The 6000-nt window shown below is 42.0% G+C and overlaps 1 protein-coding gene across 1 annotated transcript in view; it reads left to right on the top strand.

Annotated features, from left to right (window-relative positions):
* Nucleotides 1-1975: 1975 nt before the first annotated feature.
* Nucleotides 1976-6000, top strand: part of grn (granulin precursor) — a 39442-nt gene continuing 35417 nt past the window's right edge. Inside the window, exon 1 of the mRNA XM_062984190.1 lies at nucleotides 1976-2076. The gene's annotated coding sequence lies outside the window, so the exon portion shown is untranslated. The remainder of the gene's footprint in view (nucleotides 2077-6000) is intronic.

The following is a 6000-nucleotide window of genomic DNA, read 5'->3' as shown; positions in this document are numbered from 1 at the left end:
AGCATATGATATACCTGATGTTGCTTAGGTGTAGTTGGGACTGCTTCCTGCCTACTTTCTTCCTTCTCCAGCTCTGAGAAGGCCTGCCCCACAACATCTCCATGGCTGGCAATAACAGGCAGGCTCTCTTTGTGACTCTTTCTTTCCTTCCCCTCTTTTCTTCATATACTTTCTCCCTCTCTTCTTTCTTTTCCTCATTCTCCTACTTCATTTCTTTCTGTTCTCTTCCCTCCTTCATCTTCCCTGTTCTCTCTTCTCTACTTCCTTCATCCTTTCTTCCTTCCCCTTCTCTTCCCGTCTTTCTCTTTCTTTCCTCCTTTGCCTTTGTCTTTCCCTTTCTTTTGTCTTCCTTCCTTCCCCCCTTCCCTCCCTCCTTTTGTTTCTTCCCTCATTTTTTCTGTCTACCTTTATCTTCCTTCCCTCCCTCATACATTGTCACCTTTCTGTGTAACAGCACAGAGGGCCACTTCACCCAGCAACAGCCAATCCTTGACCTAGCAGCTGCCAACCCAGTGACATCACAAAGGGCCACTTCACCTAGCAACAGCCAATCCTTGACCTAGCAGCTGCCAACCCAGTGACATTCCATAGGTCCACTTCACACATCAACAACTGATCCTTGACCTAGCAATAACCAACCCAGTGACATCAGAGGGCCACTTCACCCCTCAACGGCCAGTACTTGACCTAGTAATAGGCAAGCCAGTGGCATCCCAGCGGGCCACCTCACTCATCAACAGCTGGTCCTTGACCTAGCAATAGACAACCCAGTAACATCACAGAAGGCCACTTCACCCATCAACAGACGATCCTTGATCTAGCAACTGCCAACCCAGTGGCATCACAGGGGACCACTTCACCCATCAACAGCCGATTCTTGACCTAGCAATAGCGAATCCTGTGATGTCACAAAGGGCCACTTCATTTAGCAACAGCCGATCCTTGACCTAATAGCCAACCCAGTGACATTACAGAGGGACACTTCACCCATCAACAGCAGATCCTTGACCTAGCAACAGTCGAACAGTGACTTCAATGAGGATCACTTCCTTTAGGAACAGCCTTTGCAGCACAAATGAATGTACATACTTTAGACTTTTACATACAGAGATTGCATTAGGGTGTATGGGCGAAGTGTGGCCCTCCTGATGCTCTTGGACAGCAACACCCAAAATACCTCAAAGGCTGCTGGGACCTGTAGTCCCAAACCCAGGAGGGCTGTACTTTGCCCATCTTGGTGCAGGAGCAGGATTAAACTTGCAGATGACTTAAATTTTGGAAGAGGTGACATACGTGACTGCGGTCAAGATGCCAAGCAGACCGGAGCAACACAACACCAAAACCAACGGGGGTGAAACTGAATAAATGTCAAGCTTTGCATTGATGTGCAAATCATCAAAGACAGAGGATAAACATGACTCTTCAGTAAGAGGCAGCTGCTAATTTAAAAACAACACTACTGCGATTTGAGGCTGCACTGCCCTGTTCAAAAGCAGCAATTCTTTTTTCTATATTAGGCCACTTTGGAGCTTTATTGGAAGCACTGGAACACTCTAATCCAATGATTCCACAGCATTGAGTTATGGCAGTTAAAGCGGAGTCAAATTGAATTAATTCCACAGTGTAGATGACTCCTGGGAAAGGTCTGAAAAGTGACTTTTTTTGGACAACCTTGACAAGGATTCTGGAAACTTAAAAAACAAAACCAAGCCACTTCCCCAGCCTCTGCCCTCTGCATGCTCTCAGAGGCACGCTTCTCTGTTACCACTTCCGGGTGTAATGCCTGGCCTGACCCCGCCTTTGTCTTGTCTTCCCTCCGCGTCACGTGCGATCCCTCGAACTGGACGAGATCATGCGCGGCTTTGAAAAATTGAGGAAGAGGGTCATATGACCGCCGGCTGCGGGGGGAAGGGCCCGCGCTGCAAGACCAACCAATCAAATACAAGGAACCACCGTTTTCCCCGCCTACGCCACGCCCCCTGGGGAAAAGCAACCAATCCCCTTGCGGTAGGAAGAGAGTGCATTCTCTGAGCCATCCTGTGCAGGGCTTTGCACAGCTACAGTGGGAAAGCCTGGGTGAGTTACGTTTAGATTATAGTTGTACTATATCATACTTTTAAAAATCACTGTCAGCCGTTTTGAGTTTAGTAAAGAGAGCAAAAGAGGCATATAGAGCAAAATAATGATGATGATAATCTGTTTTCTCTTTGCCTGGCTTCCAGGATGCATCTACACCAGGCATGGGCAAACTTGGGCCCTCCAGGTGTTTTGGACTACAACTCCCACAATTCCTAACAGCCTACCGGCTGTTAGGAATTGTGGGAGTTGTAGTCCAAAACACCTGGAGGGCCCAAGTTTGCCCACCCCTGATTTACAAGGACATCCTTTGGCCTTCTCTGCCAATAATGAAAGTGGTACCAAACTGCATTAACTCTATAGTGTAGATGCCCCCTGGGTTAGATGGAACTTATCTGTGTTATCATAGCGGGCAGCGTCTACACCGCAGAATGAATGCAGTTTGAAATCATTTGAACTGCCATGGCTCAGTGCACTGGAGCTGTAGCTTTACTTCAATTATCTCTGCCAAAGAGTATGCAGAATTGCATAGCATTGAGCCTCGGCAATTAAAGTATTATCAAACAGCATTCATTCCACTGTGTAAACACAATTTTTCTTGCTCCTCTGCCATTCCTTTGAGGGATGTACTTAGAGCCAGCATTTGCCTTCAAAGGGCCCTTGAATCCATGGATGGAGGATCTCTAAGGGCCCTTCCACACAGCCATATAACCCAGAATATCAAGGCAGAAAATCCCACAATTAAATTGATATATATGACAGTGTGGACTCAGGGCCCTTCCACACAGCCATATAATCCACAATATCTGCTTTGCACTGGAATATCTGAGTCCACACTGCCATATATCCCACTTCATAGCAGATAATGTGGGATTTTATTCAGCTGTGTGGAAGGGGCCTCAGGTGACTCAGTTCAAAGCAGATATTGTGTGTTATTCTGCTTTGATATTCTGGGTTATATGGCTGTGTGGAAGGGCCCTAAATTCTTCCTCACAGCTGTATAAAATCTAGATTATCTGCTTTGAACTGGATTATATTGCAGTGTAGACTCAGATAATCCAGGCTTTCGAATAACAGTGTTAATTATTATGTACGCTGGAACTCAATTGACAGACCCAGTCTTTTGAACTGAACACGCCTATCTGTATTTTATAATGTGTTTTAGGAATACTGATGTAAATTAATAATAATTTTAACTGATTTATAGTGCACTGTACAACTTTTATATATGTGTTTTTTGTAAGCCGCCCTGAGTCCCCTGTTGGGTGAGAAGGGCGGGATATAAATATTGTAATAATAAATAAATAAATAAATAAATAAAGCAGACAATGTGGATTAGCTGCATTGATCATCTGGATTATATGGCAGTATAGAAAGGGCCTTAAAGAGATATAAAGGAGGGTTCATTGCCAGCTTGCCCTTTCTAATAATTTCTCTCGAATAATCCAGATGATGTCCTTTTTGCTATATTAATATATACACTTACTATGTGTGTATAGTATAATATATTAAGACATTACTACATCTTTATTTCCCTGCCAATCTGTGGAAGAGTTTTGTTTAAGGCGAAAAACTTTCTTCAGTTGCTTTCTCTGTCTACCTCCACTTGCACAAAACTGTGCCTTCTGTACTTCCTCATTCAATGGCCCTCCGAGCTACAAATCTGTGCTTCTCCTTTTTTCTGCCTTGTGGAAATGGTTTCCATATCTGGATTATTTGAGGATTTTACTACTTGAATGCTTGTGTACCTAACAGCTCATACAGTGTTTACAGTTGATACTCTTGGCTTCTTTTTCCGAGGCTTTCTGCTTGCACCTGCATGAAGATCTCAAATTATATATCTCTAATTTTTTTGTTTCACACACAGACCATTGTTTATAAAGAGCCTATCAATTCCTGGTTCTTTTCATGGCATAATTGGTTTTCGACAGGCTCTGGTACATCATAAGACAAACTCATGACCTCTTGGAAATCCTCAGGAATGGAAAGGAGGGGGCAGGTTGGGACAAGTTGCAAACCAACTTGCCTATGAGTGCATCTACACTGTAGAATTAATGTTGTTTGATTGCACTTTAAACTGCCATGACTCAGTGCTATAGGACCTTTCCATATAGCCATATAACCCAGAATATCAAGGCAGAAAATCCCACAATATCTGCTTTAAACTGGGTTATCTGAGTCCACACTGTCATATACTCCAGTTCAAAGCTGATATTATGGGATTTCCTACCTTGATATTCTGGATTATATGGCTGTGTGGAAGGGCCCATAGAATCACGGAAGTTGCAGTTTTACAAGATCTTTAGCCTTCTCTGACAAAGAGTGCTGATGCCTCACCAAACTTACAACTCCAGTGGTTCCATAGAATGAGCCATGACAGGTAAAGTGCTATCAAACTGTATTAAAACTACAGTGTTGATGCACCCTATCATTTCTGCAGTGGCCTTGAACATGTGTATATTAAATCATCTGAAGGGCACGTGCTTAATATGCTATGCTATAAACACATAAACCACAGTTATACAATATTTTTATTATTATTATAGGAGCAGGGATTACAGCTCTCATTAGCCTCAGAAAGCACAGGCTGTTCGGAGCTGCACTCCAACATATTCAATAGGACCACAAGTTAGTCAACCCTGCAACCCACCCAAAACACTGCCAAAATGAATCAAGTTATAATAAATAATGTGTGTCCCCCATGGTTACCAAAATCCATGGTTGCTCATATCCCATTATCAGAGCTACTTCTCTCTTTTATGATTGAGTTTCACTGTAGTTTCCCCAGAAGACAAGCCTAAATACCCTAAAGGCATAGTAAAATAATGTTCCTTATATAAAACATCAAGATTTGCTTTTATATTGTTTTGTTTTGGAGTATTTTCAAGCCATGACTGGTTGACTGTGGATATGGAAAGTGGATATGGAATATTGCTCAAGTAGTGTTTCTGTATTCTGGAATCCTGACCGACAACTAGTTTTTTTATGATGAGACTCATGCCCTTGTAAGGCCGTATGCTTGTCTCTTTCAAGTTTGTGTTTGCTTACAATACATTATATCCTACATTTCTTCCAATATGTGGCCCGAAGGTCACACAGTCATATAACCCAGAATATCAAGGCAGAAAATCCCACAATGTCTGCTTTGAACTGGGTTATCTCAGTCCACACTGTCATATATTCCAGTTCAAAGCAGATACTTGTAGGATTTTATTCAGCTGTATGGAAGGGGCCCATGATAGCTCACAGTATGAGCTACAGTTCAGTTTAAACTACGGGTAGTACAAAGAACTGAATAACAATATTTAAAATATTAGTTTAAAACAGTTTAAACTGTACTAATACACATCCCAATTAAATTATATAGTGCAATACATAGTTGTGGGTTCATTGAAACAGCTTGCAACTGGGAGAGAAGGTATACTCAACAAACAACATTTGAAAAAAATTCTGTTCCTGGTTTGAGAGCGTTCTTTCCTGTTTAATTGTGCGGTACTTACTTTGAAAGTAGTTGTTCTACTCCAGAAACTTTGCTTTTGTGGCTGCCACAAACTACAGTAGAGTCTCACTTATCCAAGCTAAACGGGGCGGCAGAAGCTTGGATAAACGAATATCTTGGATAATAAGGAGGGATTAAGGAAAAGCCTATTAAACATCAAATTAAGTTATGATTTTACAAATTAAGCACCAAAACTTCATGTTATACAACAAATTTGACAGAAAAGGTAGTTCAATACGCAGTAATGTTATGTTGTAATTACTGTATTTACGAATTTAGCACCAAAATATCACGATATATTGAAAACATTGACTACAAAAATGGCTTGGATTATCCAGAGGCTTGGATAAGCGAGGCTTGGATTAGTGAGACTCTACTGTATGTTGAATTGGCTGCGACTCAGATATTCATTGAAAAACTATAGC

The sequence above is a fragment of the Anolis carolinensis genome, chromosome 6, assembly GCF_035594765.1.
Source record: "Anolis carolinensis isolate JA03-04 chromosome 6, rAnoCar3.1.pri, whole genome shotgun sequence".
Taxonomy (NCBI): Eukaryota; Metazoa; Chordata; class Lepidosauria; order Squamata; family Dactyloidae; genus Anolis; species Anolis carolinensis.
The sequence above is the reverse complement of the archived record's forward strand: the minus strand, read 5'-3'. Positions and strand labels throughout refer to the sequence as shown.